This window comes from Coenobita brevimanus, chromosome 98, assembly GCF_032717465.1.
Source record: "Coenobita brevimanus isolate Jiangsu-jjx chromosome 98, ASM3271746v2, whole genome shotgun sequence".
In the NCBI taxonomy this organism is placed as follows: Eukaryota; Metazoa; Arthropoda; class Malacostraca; order Decapoda; family Coenobitidae; genus Coenobita; species Coenobita brevimanus.
Window position 1 is genome coordinate 20,659,201 of NC_137051.1, and position 17,805 is coordinate 20,677,005.

Below are 17,805 nucleotides of genomic sequence, written 5' to 3' on the forward strand. Positions count from 1 at the left end.
CACACACACACCTACATGCATCCAATTAAACACTACCATTCAAAACACTCAAACATTCATATCTGGACAAAAATACACACAAAAACATATAGGAATGGAAAGAAAAACATCGAAACTTATAAACTGACGAACACAATTATTTAATAAAATTTACTGCACAAAAACAAACAGATGAGTTGTTATTGCTCCTGTCATTGTTCTCTTCAACAAGGAGAGCATGTTTTCACCCTTGTTTGTTTGTTTGTTTGCGGGATTACTGAAAAACTAATGAGACATTTGGGCCAACCTTGGCGAGTTGATAGCCCATGTCTAAGGGAACAATCAATTAACTTTTGGGATCGATGTCTATTAGCTTGTTTGTCTGTTGGCATGATAACTCAAAATCTAAGAGAGAGATTTGGTTCAATTTTTTTGAGCAGATAGCCCATGTCCCAGGGAACAATTGATTAACTTTTGGGACCGAACCGGATCGTATTACACATTCTGGATCCGGAAAACATTTTTTGTTACATCTAAATCGATGATGAGGAACCTAATCCAATAGGAAGAGTGGTCTGCAAACTATGTTGCCCATGTCGGAGAGATGCGCTCCACTGAATGCTCCCCTAGTTATTACTGTTGTTATTATCCGACAAAGCACACTGACCGGGCCAATTACGAAGGCTCGGTCTCCTCTAAAGGAGGAGAATATCTATAAACAACAACAACAACTGTTGTTATTGGTGGTGGTGGTTGTAGTAGTAGTTATTATTGCTGTTGATTTTATGTTACTACTGTTGTTGTTGTTGTTGCTTAATACTTGTGTACAATAATATATATATATATATATGAAATTAAACGGCGTACATATTTTTTTATTTTTAACGTGTCCGACTATAAGCATATGCTTAAACAGACAACTTTAAAAAATCAGACTATCGCTTTCCAATGCAAAACCAACATCACACACACACACACACACACACACACACACACACACACACACACACACACACACAGAGGCACGCGCGCGCCACACAGACAGAGGCACGCGCGCGCGCGCGCAATCCCTCTCCCAAATCTCTCTCTCTCTCTCTCTCTCTCTCTCTCTCTCTCATACACACACACACACACACACACACACACACACACACACACACACACACACACACACAAAACACAAAAATAACACTTTGCCCATAAAAGACCAAGACTAAGGCTGCACCAACTCGGCTCACACACTCTAATTAGGCAGACTCTGTGTCCTACCACGTCTGAAAAGAGGGGGAAAAGGGAAAAGCGAAAAAAAAGCTTGTCATCCCGGCTTAGGGGAAAAAAAGAAAAGAAAGGAAGGAGTAGGAAGAGTTAGACCAGAACATGGATTAGGCACTTCGTTGCTGTGATTGTGGTGGTGGTGGTGGTGGTGGTTTTAGATGGTGGTGGTGATTGTTGATGATGGTAGTGAAGGTGTGGAATGATGGTGATGGTGATGGTCATGTTGGTGGCGGTAATGATGGTAGCAGGAATGAAGGTATGGTGAAGAAGGTGGTTAGTGTTTCAGGTGGGATTATGATGATGGTAGGGATGGTGGTGGTATTAATGGTAGAAGAGGGTGATGATGGTAGCAGGGATGGTTGTAGTGTTTGAGATGGAAGGCAGTGGCGGGGCAGGTGGTAATTATAGTGTGACTTACAGTTGTAGCAGTGGTAAAAATAGCGGTCTTAACGTGTCTGAAAAGATGTTGGTTGTGGCTGATAATGTGGTAGTGACGGTCGGAGAATGGTGATTAGATGATGGTGGCAGTACTGGTGGTAATCATGGTGGTGATAGTGCTGGTAAGTGGAGGGAAAACGTCCGTGGTTTGGGTAACATTTCCTCATTCTGTCTCTCCCACCGCATCTGTTCTTTCCCACTGCCCATGATCTCCAGTCTCTTCAACCCAATGTGCTCACGTACCTCCAAATGAGTGGCTTTTGATTCTGGCTTTCTCTTTTCTCCGTTCTTAGGAAAGGAGAAGTTTTGTTGACTGCATGCCTTGGAATCTTTCTTTTCACATTTAAAAAAAAAAGCCGGCGGAAATGTGGAAATAACTGTGGTAATGATGGTAATGAGGTGGCGATTGTGGTGGAAGTATGGTGGTGGTTGTGGTCGACGTATAGTAGTATTTTTTTTTTTTTTAATGTGTTTGACTCTGGGCATAGGCTTCACAGCCTGCTCCCAAGGCCCAGCAGTCCTCCTACATACCGCATACCTCTACATGTCACCACTTCGGCGCTGACACCCACCGTCCATACTGAATACATGCTAGGGCTGTCTCACACAGGACTGGTGTATTGGTACTAGCGGGGGTATTTTTACATGTAGCCGGGTCTTCTGGTAGATCAGTAAAGACTGATTTTATGAAATTCAAATCCTTAAACTGTTCCCTGCCTCGGGGGGGCTTTGAACCTCTCTACCGATTGAGCCACCGCCTGGATGGTGAAAAGTAAGGGTAACTAGTGAATCATCATCATCATCATCATAACTAACACCACCATCATGATCATTACTGCCGTCATCACTCCTCCCCTCTCTACTAACTTCTTCACCACATCTCCGCTGCTTTACTAAACACTCTCATCATCACCATCACTATTATCATCACATATCATCATCACCTTTTCAATTCACGAACGCTATCCACGTCGTCCCTTTTTTCTGATTACAGCTGTTAAACTCCTAATCACCATCATCACCACCATCACTTCCAAAATACCTCTTCATCTTCACCACCGTCATCATCATCATCATCTTAACTCGGACTATACATGATTATCCTAAACACCATCATCATTTCCACAACACATCTCCATCGTCACCACCACCACCTCCATCTTCGCCACTCTCTCTCTCTCTCTCTCTCGAACCAACCCTGTAGGCATAAAAAAGAAAACCATTTTACTTGCCTCAAAATCTTTCGTCCCATTCGGACAACTCTGCTTCTCTCCCATTTCACAAACTTCTTAAAAAAAAAAAAAAAAAAAAAAAGGAAAAAAATAAAAGACGGTTTGTGTCGTCCTGTTTCTACTTTTTTTTCTGGTGGGGAACAAGATTTTTTTTTTGTAGGGGTGTATGAGAGAAGAATTATTATTATTTTTTACTAAAATGGGGTATCTCTGGTTATTTTTATTAGTTACTATTATTATCATTATTATTATTATTATTATTATTATTATTATTATTATTACTATTATTATAATCATCATCATTATTATTATCATTACTGACATTATTATTATTATTATTATTATTATTATAATTATTATTATCACTACTGATATTATTATTATTATTACTATTATTTTACTACTACTACTACTACCGGTACTACTACTACTACTACTATTACACTACTACATAACTACTACTGCTGTGGTTATAAATTATTAGTTACAACATTACGTTATCATTTTTTAAATAAGAGAACAAAGGAAGGAAAAATAAGTGAATGAAAAAAAAATCCCATACATCAGATTACTGGCGTCCTCCATTCATTAAAAAAAATCTGTAACAGTTGGACTTGAACAGCTGTGGGTTGAAGTTTAGGGGGAAAACAACGCTGTGGGAGCGAGAGCCAGAGAGACGCAGTTCAGGGAACAAAAGATTTTTGACAGGCGGAAGTATCGCAATATGGCGGTGTGACATTCCAGTCATGAGCGCTACCAGATGCCCGTGTAGCATGGACAGGTGGCACAAGGGATGCAACTTCGTTTGAGCATTTGCCATAAAATTATCTGTAAAATAATGCAAGGGAGGCAACATTCCTTCTTACCTGCAGAGGAAGTAGTTATTTGTAACAGAAGAGTTATATATAATTCTAACAGTTTTGTTCTCAATTTTGTCTAGGTGCTTTAGCGCAACCTCCCCACATCCACTCCACAAGGGTGAGCAATATTCCAGCTGAGAGCGAACGTGACTCTCATAAACTATAGCCAGCTGCTCGTCAGTGAAGAAACTACGAACTCTGTACAATAATCTAAGTTTCTTTGGGGCGGTTTTAGCAAGTGATCTGACATGACAGGTCCAGCTGAGGTCATTGTTAAGTGAAACACCGAGAATTTCAATACTTTTGGAGACAGGAATAGTAGCTGCATTGAAGGTATTACAGGAATATGGCAATATCTGTCTATTAGTAAACTGTATATATTTGGTTTTATTAGCATTAATGAAACAAGGTTATTTTGTCCCCATTCAGTGATCCTAAATGAGTCTTGATTTATGGAGATGGCTGTACTGAGTTGTTAGAGATATTAAACTTCGTGAATGGGAGTCTGAGTGTGAATGAACTGGGAAATGCTGAGTCATCCGCACATGAATGGATGGGATTGTGAGTGACAGATAAGAGATCATTATATGAACTAGAAATAGGGCTGCAGCCAGAACTGATCCCTGCGCACACCGGCGTTAACTGAGTGGAAATTGGAATATACATAATCTACTTTTGCCCTTATCTTTCTATCGCTGAGATATGATGAAAACAGGGGAACAAATGACGTTAGTACATAGCAAGGGAGTTTGGACAGCAGGGAACGGTGCCACACTCTGTCAAAAGCTTTAGAAATATCAAGGGCTGCTGCATGATTTTTTCCATGTTGGTCAACTGATTGACGGATAGTGTGCATCAGGAGACTGCGTATATCAATGTTGGATCTTTCGTGGGGAAAACCATACTATCTATCACTAAGTAAGTTATTGGACTCAAGATGTTTAACTAGGTGAATAAACATTACGATTTCAAATACTTTACCAAAGGAAGATGTGATGGCTAGAACAGAAGCAAGTTCTGGGGAGCACTTTCTCGAAACAATATTATCTTAATTTTTATTTAAACAACCAAATGTTCCACTGTTGGCCCGCCCGTTAGTAAGTAATGATCCCCTGAGGCATTTTCATTCAACCCTTTTAATCAATATTCTAATGCAGTGTTAGGCGGATCCAATCCCTTGAGTTAGTAAATTCTCCTTCTCAAGCCTTCTTTTCAGTACGATGACGTCTTTATTATACCTTATTTTATTCTTGTTACTCTACCTCCAAACGATTTTACCTCTCTTAGCAGAGAGCAATAAGAAGAGATTTATGAAGGATTTTTTAAATCCCCAAATTTGTACAGTTTCTCATCAGCGTAATTAAATCGACTGGACACGACAAGGATGAGAGAGAGAGAGAGAGAGAGAGAGAGAGAGAGAGAGAGAGAGAGACTGGGCGTCATCGTGGTTAAGGTGCCGGATTATTTTTTTTTTTTTATATTTGATGCTGCGTTGGAATTTACATGACTGTGACCTGAGTTAGCACAGAATATTTACATTATTTACATAATTACATTTTAAATCCTTCAGTACTGATTACCCTCGTCGGTCAAGGAAGTTCCCTAACACCTCTTCCTAAGCGATTTATTTTGCTTGACTGTGATTGAGTTAGGCAGAATATTTTACACTATTTACATATTTACATTTTAAGCCCTTCAGTGTTGATAGCGTTATTCTGACCCGTATTCTCGTCGGATAAGGAAGCTCCCTGACACCTCTTCCTAAGCGATTTATTTTGCTTATTACTCCTTACTACCCTATTCTGTGTCATTTGAATAATTCAAATACCACCACATTCAGCATAAGTAATAAATAAAACTGATATTAACCGGCCATACCCAAAAATAAATCGCTAAGGAAGAGGTGTTAGCAAGCTTCCCAACCACATGAGACTACCGCCAACGTCACCCTACTCGAGGTCAGCATGAGAAGCATGACAGACGAACGAACAGACGGACACCATTATATCATTTTTTTTTAAATCATCACAACTGGTCAAAAATAAGATTAATTCAAATATAAACAGGAAAAATAAAAAACACAGCCTCATCTGCCTGTCATAAACCACAAACTACACGCATTTTCTCTCTCTCTCTCTCTCTCTCTCTCTCTCTCTCTCCAGTCTTATGGGCGAAAAATTTTAGCTGCCCATATCTTATTTACCGGAATGTCTTTATTTGGCATCTTATTTATTTCCTTATTTACTTGGAAGGAGGGAACTCATTTCGAGGTGGAGGAAAGAGAAGCTGGAGGAGGGAGGGATTTGGAGGAAGGAGGGGTATCGAGAGGAGGAGTTCGGGAGGGAAGAGGGGAGGTGAGGAAGAAGAGATGAATAAACTTGGGACAGAGAAGAGGGATATTGCAGGGATGTGGGGGAGGTTTGGGGAGAAGAGGGAGGGGTATTGGAAAGGAGGAAAGGGTGGGAAAATTTTGGGAGGATGATTAGGTGGAGGGAAAATTATGGAAGATTGGATGGAGGGAAATTATGGGAGGAAGAATCGAAGGAGGGAAATTATGGGAGGAAGAATCGAAGGAGGGAAATCTATGGGAGGAACAGTAGGAAGGCGAAATCATGGAAGGAAGATTACAGAGGAAAAATTATGGGAGGACAACTGGAGAGAAGGAAAATAATGGGAGGAAGATTGAGTGGAGGGAAAATTATGGGATGACGAGTAGGTGGAGAGAAAATGATGAGAGGAAGACTGGTTGGAGGGAAAATTATGGGAGGAAAACTGGAGTGAGGGGAAAAATGGGAAGATTGAGTGGTGGGACAAACACGGGAGGAAGACTGGGTGGAGGGAAAATAATGGGAGAAAGATAAGGTAAAATCAAGCCCAGAAGATTAAGGACAAGTAAAACAAGCCTTCAGCAAAGACGCATCCCCTCCATTAAGTAAAGAATATACAGATACTCATTAATAAGTATGGCACTTTCATATAGAGGAGCATAAAGTAGGACTCGTACACCAACTTTCTTTAAGAAGTGAAGGTGGCCCAGCAAGCAGTTTCCACGACACAGCTATTTACAGATGAGTTACTTTATATGGAAATAGCTCGTTTAATACTTATAATGTAGCAATTTCATATATAAGGACATAAACTTGGCTCATACTCTATCCTTCTTTTAGATACGTAGAGAATCCAGCAAGAAGTGTCCAAAGTATAACACAAGACAGATTTTTCCTTATAGGGTCATAGCTCGTAAAGTACAGACAATTTGGCAATTTTACATATACAGGCATCAACTACGGCACATACTCTATATTTCTGTGTGATATGAAGCCAATCCACCCCGTAGTTTCCCAGATACAGGTCCAGACGGAAAGACGGACGGATACGGGCGATTCCTATATCTCCAACATACGGACAATTGGTGGGGATAATTACAACTGAAAGATAAAGCAAGGGGAGGGGAAGGGGGGAATGGGAGAAAGATTAAGGAGAGGCGGAACGACGGGATTAAGATTAGGGAGGAAAAAATAATGGGAGGAAGATTACCAGACATAAAATTAGAGGAGGAAGATTAGAGAAAGGTCAATCCACAAAGAGAATATGAGAATAGGGTTTGTTTTACGTGAAAAGGAGGAGGTATGTGAGAAGTAGGAAGTTATGTGGAACTGGGAATTTTACCCTTCTCATGGTAGGAACAAGTCTAAAGTTTTAATATAGCTAAAAAAAAAAAAAAAAAAAGTATATTTACCTGAGTCAGAGTAACCTGAGACTGTTAATCAGAACAGGTGGATTTTATGTGGAAGGGATGGATAATATTTTTGAAACTGTATGTGGAAGAGGGATTTATGTGAAAAGAGGGTGTGATTTTATGTGGAAGAGGCGGAAATTTGATGTGGGAATATGTGGATATGATGTGGAGGGGTTGTGGGTGCGGATTTGCCAAGTATGGAGAGAGGGTTAGTGGTGGGAGTGAGGGCTTACCGTGTTTGTGTGTGGTGTGATGTGTGAAATGGACGGGATTACTGCTTGCTGTGTGTGTGTGTGTGTGTGTGTGTGTGTGTGTGTGTGTGTGTGTGTGTGTGTGTGTGTGTGTGTGTGTGTGTGTGTGTGTGTGTGTGTGTGTGTGTGTGTGTGTGTGTGTGTACATAACAGCCAGGATGCATAATACCCCCACCTCTCTCTCTCTTAATATTAATCTACTATTCCATCCATCTCATGTCTGTCCTTCTTCGGTGTTCTCCCTTTCTCTCTCCTCTTCCTCTTTCCTCCCTCCCTCTCTTCCTTCCTCCCTCCTTCACTCCCTTCCTTCTCTCCCCCTTCCCCTCCGTTCCTCCCCCTTGTATTGACATCACTGAGAAACACTATAATTTGGCCCGGAAATTAGCCAAAAAAATATAGCACGCAGGGAGGATTCTATATCGGGAAGACAGGAAGGAAGAGGAAGAGGAGGACGAAGAGGACGAGGAGGAAAAGGAAGACGAAGAGGAAGAGAACGAGTAAGGAGAGGGGAGGAAAGGGGAGAATAGGACATCGGGGAAGAGAAGAGGAAGGTTTAGTGGAAGAATGTAAAAGAAAAAAAAGAAAAAGAAAAGAAAGAAAGAAAAGAGAGGAATGGGGCGGTGAGGAATGGAAGGAAGAGGAGAGGAAAGAAAATGAGAGGAGAGGAGAGAAAATAAGAGCATATAAAAGTAGGTAAGAGGTAATGGAGGAGGAGAATGAATAAAGGTGAAACAGTGTAAGAATACAAGAAGGGAGAGAGGAACAGAGGAGAAGAGAAACCAGCAAAGAGAAACAAACTTACAGAAAGCAAATGAAAAGAGGAATAAAAACAAGAAAAGTGAGAAAGAGGAGGAAGGGAGAGACATGAGAATTATACCATCTATCAAGGAAAACAAATACACGCGTTGGGTAAACAGGTGAAAGATAATGCAGATACTGAAGCCTCCTACTTTACTACCCATTTCCTATTCTAAAAAGCATAGATATCACACTCACATCACGTAAAAAAAAAAAAAAAAAAGATAAAAAACTGATGGTTAGGATAAAAACTGAAACGGAATTACAACGTGAGACCTTCCTTTTTACTACCCAGTTCCAACTCCACAAAAATAGATACCATAAGCGAATCTCACCCTACAAAAAAGGAAAAAAAAAAAGATAGACAGACAGAGATAGATAGACAAACAGCTAGACAGACATGGTAAAGAAACGATAAAAGAACAAGCCTTTCTCAGCTCAGGAACTTCATCCACCAGAGGAAAATTGGAAAAGGAAGAGGAGAAATATTAGGCGAACTTTTTCAGCACCAGTAAAGGGGAAATATTAGGCGACCTTTCGACCAAGATTGAGATATAAATAGAAGGTAAATTTAGATATAAACTTCTAAATCTTGTCCTCCTGTTTCAGTCAATTTGCAAAGCTTATTATTAAACAGGATTTGGATTCTTATGCTATACTGTTTTTTTTTTTTACAGTAACAGAATCCAGGAAAATCGTATTACCACCTATAGGAAACAGCCTCGTAACTCCAAAGGATCAATATCTCTTGTTGTTAGTGGTGGTGGTGTTGTTCCTGTTGTTTGCTTTACTTTATTTTCCTTTGTTGTCATGTCCCTTTTTCATTCACTTGCCTTCTCTCTCTCTCTCTCTCTCTCTCTCTCTCTCTCTCTCTCTCTCTCTCTCTCCACATCATGTTTGCTTTACTGCCCCCTCTCCTCTCCGAACTTCTTGCCTCCCCCTTCTCTCTGCACTCCTCTCCCTTCTCTCTCTGCACTCCTCCCCCTTCTCTCTCCCCACTCGATCCTCCCTCCCCCTCTCTCCCCCTTTGCCCCTCTCCATTAATATTAACAATCTTCTAACTTCCTCTTCTCCTCCTCCCCCTCCCCTCTCTCCTCCCATCTTCCTCATGTCCACACTCCCCTCTTTTTCTCCTCCCTCCCCTCCCCTCCCCTCCTAGCCCTCCCCATTGCCCTCTCCTCCTTATCAATATGCACAATCTTTTAACTTTTTCCGTCCCTTCCTCCCCAACTCCTCTCCCCTAACCTACTTCGTACATCCGCCCTCTCTCTCCCTCTCTCTCTCTCTCTCTCTCTCTTCCATATCCCCGTTTAAACCCTAATTCCTTTTCATCGCTTCTTTCCTCCCCTCACTGTTCTTCGCTCCCCCTTCTCCCCTACACTCTCCCTCTCTTTTCTTCTCCCAATTTATCAAGCATATCTTCTACTCCCCTCTTCCTCATTTTCAGCTGTTCTAATTTTAACATCTCCCCCTTCTCCCCCTCCCCTTTTCTCCCTCTCTTCTTCAAATCCACTTTATCTCCTTCCCTCTTCCCATTACTGTTGTCCTCTCCTCTCTACTCCTTTCATTTATTATCCTCCTCCTCTCTTTTTTCTTCTTAGTTCTTTCTTCTCCTCATCTTTCTCTTCCCCTCCCCTGTCTCCTCCATAATCTCTTGTCCCTGCCCTCTACCATCCGTTTTTCCCTCCCTTCTCCTCTCTCGTCTTCCCTTCCTACCCTCTCTTCCCTACCTCCCTTTTCCTCCCTATTTCTATTTCCCTTCACCATTACCAATCCTTCTTTCCTCTCCTCCCTCTCCTCTACCATACTTCCTTTCCCCTCCCCCCTCTCCCCATCCTCTCCCATACAATCCCTCCTTTTCCCCTCTAACCACATTCAATCTCCTCCCTCCTCCCTCTCCCTCTCTCTCCCCCTCCCCCTCTCCCCATCCTCTCCCATACAATCCCTACTTTTCCCCTCTAACCACATTCCCCCTCCTCCCTCATCCTTCTCCCTTTCCCCCTCCCCCCTCCCTTCCGGCAAGCGTCTGGAGTGTGAGGGGTGATCTTGACTTATCGCGCCCTGGGGAACTAGAGTTTGCTGTGGAAATATAATTCGGGGGGAGGGAGGGAGGGAGGGAAGGATGAGGGAGGGAGGTAGGGAAGAAGAAGGGAGGGAGGTAGGGAAGAGAAGGGAGGTAGGGAGAGAAAAGGAAAGTGAGGGAGGGGAGGAAGACGGTGAAGTGTGAAGCAAAGCAGAATGTTTGTATAAAAAAGAAAATAAAAGAAGGACGAGGGATGAGAGGCAAAGGAAGTGAGACGTAGGGATGGAGGAGGATGGGAGGGATGAAGGAGGGATGTTGAGATTGTGGTAATGAAGGAAGGAGCATGGGGCGCCAGAAGAAGCTGGAGAGAAAAGTAGGGAGGAAGGAGGGAAGGAGGAAAGAAGGAGGGAAACTCGGGCTGAAAGGGGGAGGGATAAGGGACGTAGGGGAGTGGGAGGGTGGTACGGAGGAGGTAAGGGGACAATGGAGAGAGAGAGAGAGAGAGAGAGAGAGAGAGAGAACATAAACAAAAAGAGGATAAGGAAACAGGACAAGTGGATGAGGCCGCTTGGTTTTTACGAGGCAGCTCATGTGTAAGGGTATGACTAGGCTGGCAGAATATGACAAGGCTAGCAAAAAGAATAATAAAAGAATAACAGAGGAAGATAAGACAAAGATAACAGGGATAAGAAAAAGAGTTGGATGACAAGGAAGAAAAGGAATGAGGAAACTGAGAAGAGGAGAAGGAAGAAAAACTGGAGGTATGATTAGACATGAGGATATGAAAAAGATTGAGAAAAATGAAGGAATGACTGAAGGAAAAGGAATGAGGGGAATACATGGAAATGAGGGAAGGGTGGAGAAAAGGGGGAAAGATGGAGGTGATGGGGAGGGAAAGGCTATGATTATTATGAGGTATAAATTTTATGAAGGGACGTAAGAGAAGGAAATGAGTAGAGTGGCAGGGGAGGACGAGAAGGAGGAGGGTGAGTGAAATGGGGAAGAGTGAAGGAGTGAGAGAAAAGAAGGAAGACAGAAGGGGTGAAAAGGGTGGAAGGAAGGAAGGACGGAAGGAAGGAGGGAAGAAGGGAAGAAAGGAAAGAAGGAAGGAAGGATGGATAGATGGATGGAAGGATGGATGGAAAGAACGAAGGAAGGAAGGAAGGAAGGAAGGCGTATGATGATAAGGAGTGAAGTGAGAAAGAGATAGCAAAATGGAAGAGAGAGGTGGGGAGGTGGGAGGGGGCAAAGAAATGAGGAAGAGTGAGAGTGGATGACAGATGAGGAAGAAGAGGGAGAGGAGAGAGGGAAGAAAGAGTATGAGATGTGGAGGGAAAAGATAAGGAAAAAAGGAAGGATGCTGGTGTGTGTGCAAGACGCAATACAAATGAGAGAGAGAGAGAGAGAGAGAGAGAGAGAGAGACAGACAGACAGACAGACAGACAGACAGAGAATGGAGGTGCTGGAAAGAGATATGAGAAAGGAATGGGAGGAAAGTGTGTCTGAGTGGGTGTACGAGTTGATGGGAAAGAGAGAGAAAGAAAGAGAGAGAGAGAGAGAAACTTAGGTGACACCGTGCTGAGTAAATAATGAAGATGATAATGAGAAGAAAATGGGCGTGTTTTGGTAGTTAGGGAAGTTTAGGGAAGAAGGTATGGGAGAAGGAGGGTGAGGATGGAGAGGAAGAGGGGGAGAAAGAACGGCATAATGGGAGGGAGACTAAGAGGAAGACGGGAGAAGAGGGGAGGAAACTGAAGAAGGAAAGTGGAAGAGGATTATGTCCAATGATGTCCACGGAAAGAAATAAAAAAATGTTTGCTTTGCTTTGCTTTGTGTGTGTGTGTGTGTGTGTGTGTGTGTGTGTGTGTGTGTGTGTGTGTGTGTGTGTGTGTGTGTGTGTGTGTGTGTGTGTGTGTGTGTGTGTGTAGAGGAATTCCAAATAAACCTCACCTTAATGTGATGAACAAGGGTGACAAAAAAGAAGGAATGAGGTCCCAAGAGAAGGAAATCGCTAAAGAGGAATACCGCGAAAAGTAGGAAGTCGCGAAAGAAGGAAGTCGCGAAAGCAGGAATGATGTCGCGAATGTGGAATGCAATCTTCAACGGGGGGAATATAACTGCAGAAAAGGAAATGAAGTAATCGAAGAAGGAATGAAATCGCTAATGACGGACTGAAGGAAGTTACCGAGGTGGAAGGATAAGATGAGGAGATGGAGGTCTGAAGAAAGTTAGGTCTGAAGGAAGGAAGGAAGGAAGGAAAGAAAGAAAGAAAGAAGGGAGGGAGGACGAAAGGAAGGAAGGAAGGAAGATGGGACGGAAGGAAGGAAGGATGGGAGAGAACGACGTAATGAAGGAAGGAGTGAGGCGGAGGACACACGTATGAGCACGGACGGAAGGAAGGAAGGAGCAAAGGAGGAAGGAAATATTGGCGAGAAGGATGACGAATACGAGACAGGAAGGAAGGAAAAACTGAGAAATAAAAAGAAGAGGGCAAAGAATGAAAAACAAGGCGAAAGAAAGAAAGGAGGGACAAAAGGGAGAGGAGTGAAGGGATGATATGGGAGGAAGGGGGCAAGTAAAAATTGAATGGGATGAGAAATGAAGCAAAAGGTTGGAAAAAAAGGAGGAAGGAACGGAAAGGGAAGGGAGGAAAGGAAGAGGAAGGAAGGAAAGGGAAAGGCAGCAAGAGGAACGGATGGATATATGATAAGAAAAACCATGGGAAGAGAGGTGATGGGAGGGAGGAGAAAACAGCCAAGGTGAGGGGACGGGAGGAGGGGAGGAAGCTAGGGAGGAAGGGAGATAGAAGGGATTACAACAAGGGGATGGAAAAAAGAAGGCAGGAAGGAAGGCGGAGAAAAAAGGGGACGAGAGAGAAGGCAAAGCAGAGAAGAAAAGGGGAAGTAAAGGAATGAGGAAGGAATATGGGGAAACAAAGAGAATGAAAGGGAGGGAAAAAACAGAAGGAAAGGGGAACGAAGGGGACGAAGAGGATAGGAAAACAGGAGAGGAAGGAGAGGAAGACAGGGTTTGAGAGAGGGAGGGAAACAATCACTAAGAAAGTCTGTTACGAAAACTTGAACGAAAAAAATAAAAATGGAGAGATTTATTACTGAAGGGAGAAGAGAAGTTAATTAGGAAAGAAAGATGACAAGACGCTATGTAAGAAGAAATTAATAAAGTGAATGTATGAATAAAACATGGAATTTATAAAGGAATGAATGAAACACGTGTGAATAAAGGATACAATTTATGAAGGGATCAATAAAATCAATGTGTGGATGTTATTTACGAATGTGCGAGTAACGTGAATGTGCAAATAAAGGAAGATATTTTTAAAGCTATGAATAAAATGTATGAATGAATTATGCTATTTAAGACGCTATAAATAATGCGTGAATAAATGAGACAAAGAAGCTGATGAAGCTAAAAGAACTGACAACAACAAAACACTGATAAGGATGGATAAGTCTGTATAGAGACACGCAAGTGCTCGTGGGCCCTTCGGGCCCTCTCGCACCTGCTCCTGCGGAGGTCTCTCGCGCTGCGCGCTCGCTTTCTCGTGCTTTGCACTCGTTTCCTTGTGCTTCTCACTCGTTTCCTCGCACTTCGCGCGCGCGTTGCAATCATTTCAGGTAATCCGAGTCACGTTTATGTGCTGTTCTAGTCTAACGTTGTCACTATCGGCCGTCAAGGCGACATCGAAGGGCCCATGATGGTCCGTTTATGTGCTGTTCTAGTCTAACGTTGTCACTTGGATTTTTTGCAGGTAACCAATTGATCGTGTTATTTGCAGCTTCGGGAATGGAACCCAAGTTGTCCGAAAGCAAGTCCGAAATACACACACAGACACACGGCTACTGTTATAGTATATTTTAGTTGCAGCTATGGGCAAAAAATTCTACGGAGATCCTATGCCGGGCGCCGGGAGCGGCGTTTTTTGGTCAAAATGTGATCACTCATTAAATATAGTAAAAGTTTTTCAGTCGTGATGGGACCAAGTTTTTTCACATCAGCGAAGTTTTTGCGATTTTTGTGCCAATTTTGGTGCAGTTTGAATGTGTAGTTTCGGCTGCCCAAAACACACACACACACACACACACACACACGGCTACTGCTATAGTATATTAGAATAATTACAAAGACAGCATTCCTCTCTCTCTCTCTCTCTTATTACCGGGTTAATAGTTCTCTAGCTTTTTTTGCATTTCTAGCCTTGTTTTCTGAATCTCTCCTACCCCGTGAGATGATGATGATGATGAGGATGATAAGGATGATGATGATGGTAGGGAAATGCTATTAATAGTGAGAAGAATGACAATATAAAGAAGAAAGAATTACTTACAAAAGGAAGGTATACGGAAGGAACAGAAGGACTTGGCAAGGAAGCAAAGTAGACGCGAAGCAAGGAAGGAAGGAAGGAAGGAAGGAAAAGAAAAACGACTCACTAATGATGGAGAGGCAAGAGGAAGGAATTATAAACTGAGTGGAGGAAGGAAGATTTACCATGTAAAAATGGAAGGAGAAAATTGTTAATAGAAAAAAGGGTGGAAAGACGAAACTTACAAAAGAAGGACGGAAAAAATCACTAACGAAGGAAGGAAGGGCGAATAATACTAAGGATAAATTATAAATGAAGGAAGGAAGAAAGGACGACTTAATAAAGCAGGAAAAAGTTAAAAATAAAGAATAAAAGGATGGAAAGACAAAAATTTCATTGAAGGAAGGAAGAAAGGCAAGAAAGAAGGAAAAAAAGGTATAAATAAAGAAAACAAGGAAGTATGAATGGAAACTTACTAAAAAAAAAAAAAGTTGTAAATAAAGGGATGACGAAGTAAAGGATTAAAAGATGAAACGAAGGAAGTTGCTAAGGAAGGAAGTTACTAATGAAGGAAGGAAAGAAGGAGGGGAAGGAGGGAGGGTGTTGTCAGAGAGTCCATTGTTGCTGTTATGGTGGTGGTGCACTGCTGTTGCTGAAAATGATGATGATGATGATGATGATGATGATGATGATGATGATGGTGATGATGATGGTGATGATGATGATGATATTCAGGTAAAGGTGTTGTTGTTGTTGTTGGTGGTGGTGGTGTTGGTGGTACTGTTGGTGGTGGTGGTGGTGGTGGTGATGGTGGTGGTGGTTAAGGGGGGGGGGTAAAGCAAGACATCAACGTCAGCCATTTTACGTGTGCACTGGAGAATTAAATAAGGTGCAGAGAAGAAAATTAAAGAAAAGAGTAAGAAACATGATGAAGAAAACATGGGGAAAAAGGAAGAAAGAAGTATCAGAAAGCATAATGAGAATGGAAAGAAGTAAACACACACACACACACACACACACACACACACACACACACACACACACACACACACACACACACAAAATAAGGAGAAAACACACATAACCGAAAAGAAATGGCGAATCTGAAATGAAGAGAATTGGAAAAAAAGTGAAAGAAAGGAATACAGAATGTGAAAAAGAGGAATGGGAAGAGAGTGAAAGAAATTAACGATAAGAACAGTACAAGAGAAAACAAGAAAAGCGAAAAAGAAAGATAGGAAAAGTAAGAAAAATAGGAAAAGAAGGAAAGACAGAAACAGGAAAAAGAGTGAAGAAAGGAGGGAAAAAGAAAAGTATTAAATATGCAAATTAGGGTCAAATGGGATTCCATTTAACGATTGCCATAATTCTTTCCTGTGTGTGTGTGTGTGTGTGTGTGTGTGTGTGTGTGTGTGTGTGTGTGTGTGTGAGAGAGAGAGAGAGAGAGAGAGAGAGAGAGAGATGCACTTTATTCCGGAAGAGACCAAGGCGCGTTCCTGTTAATTAATTGCATTAGAGTTTTAGTTACGCAAGGCTGGAGCCATTGTACACCCTGCGAGAAAAATATTAATAAAAATGCTGCTACTACTACTACTACTATATGAATAAACGAATGGAAGATAAATCGCCACATGGAATGAGTTTGACATAATTAACCCCTTCAACCCACAAATATGGTTTTATTTTATTCGTCCTGCCTCCAGACGATTTTTCTCAACTTGGAAGACTCTGGCCCTATCTTCATCGGTTACGGAAGCTCCCTAACATCTTTTCCTAAGCGATTTTTTTTTTTTTTTTAATCATCACTCTTCACCGTCCTAGTCGGTTATATAAATCCTCGAAACATCGCCATACTCTGCATAAATAACGTACAAAAAGATATTAACCAGCCGTATGCAAAAATGAATCGCTAAGGAAGATGTGTTAGGGAGCGTCCTTAACCGATGAGAGTACGGGGCTTTTTTTTTTTTCTTAACCCCCGCAGCAGGAGGATTTTTCTAGATAAAATCGCACACGGGCAACAAAAATGAAGAAAAAAAAAACCTGGTGAAAAAATCTACTCCACCTTGCTTCATTCTTACTATTTCCCGCCGATTTTATTCAGCTTATTACTTTTGTCTTTTTTTTTACCCTCTCACAGCCAGGGTAACTCTTGCCCAAGACGATTATATAAAGCTGTGTGTTATAGAAGCTTGAGTGTTAATACTGTACACACTAACCGTCTCATGCTCGGGGTAACACAAGCATTTTTATTCCAGTTAATGCCAAACGATTTTGTTAAACTGAGAGAGGGTCATGGAAGCTGAGAATGTTAACTGTTGGGGATAAACAAAGCTTTCATTAACTCTTCCACTACCAGACAGATAGACAGATGGATAGATAGACAGGTAAACAGGTAGAAATAGATAGAATGTGACAGACAGACAGAGGTCAACAGAAACATATTGATAAAAGTTAACTTTAGAAATACATACATACACAGAGCCATCGATTTACATCTCCCCCTCCATCCTACCCCTCTCTCTCTCTCTCTCTCTCTCTCTCTCTCTCTCTCCCGTCGCTTCCCTGCCATCCTACAATAACCCTCCCCCTCTCTCCTTCGCCTCCATCCCCCTCTCTCTATTCGCCCCCATCCCTCCCCCTCACCTATCCCACTAGGGCAAGGATGGTGATGACTGTTGTTTGTAACTGCTGGCCTAGCATATCTAACAAGGAAAACCTGACTGAGGGAGTACATGAAGGAGTGTGACTTGGAGTGGTGGAGGAGAGGCGTTGTACTGCTGGTGGTGGTGGTGGTGGTGGAGGAGGAGGAATGTAGTTATTTTACTTTGTACTTATTTATTTAAATTATTTAGTGTCTGGGCCACTCTGGGATATGGCCTATGGAGA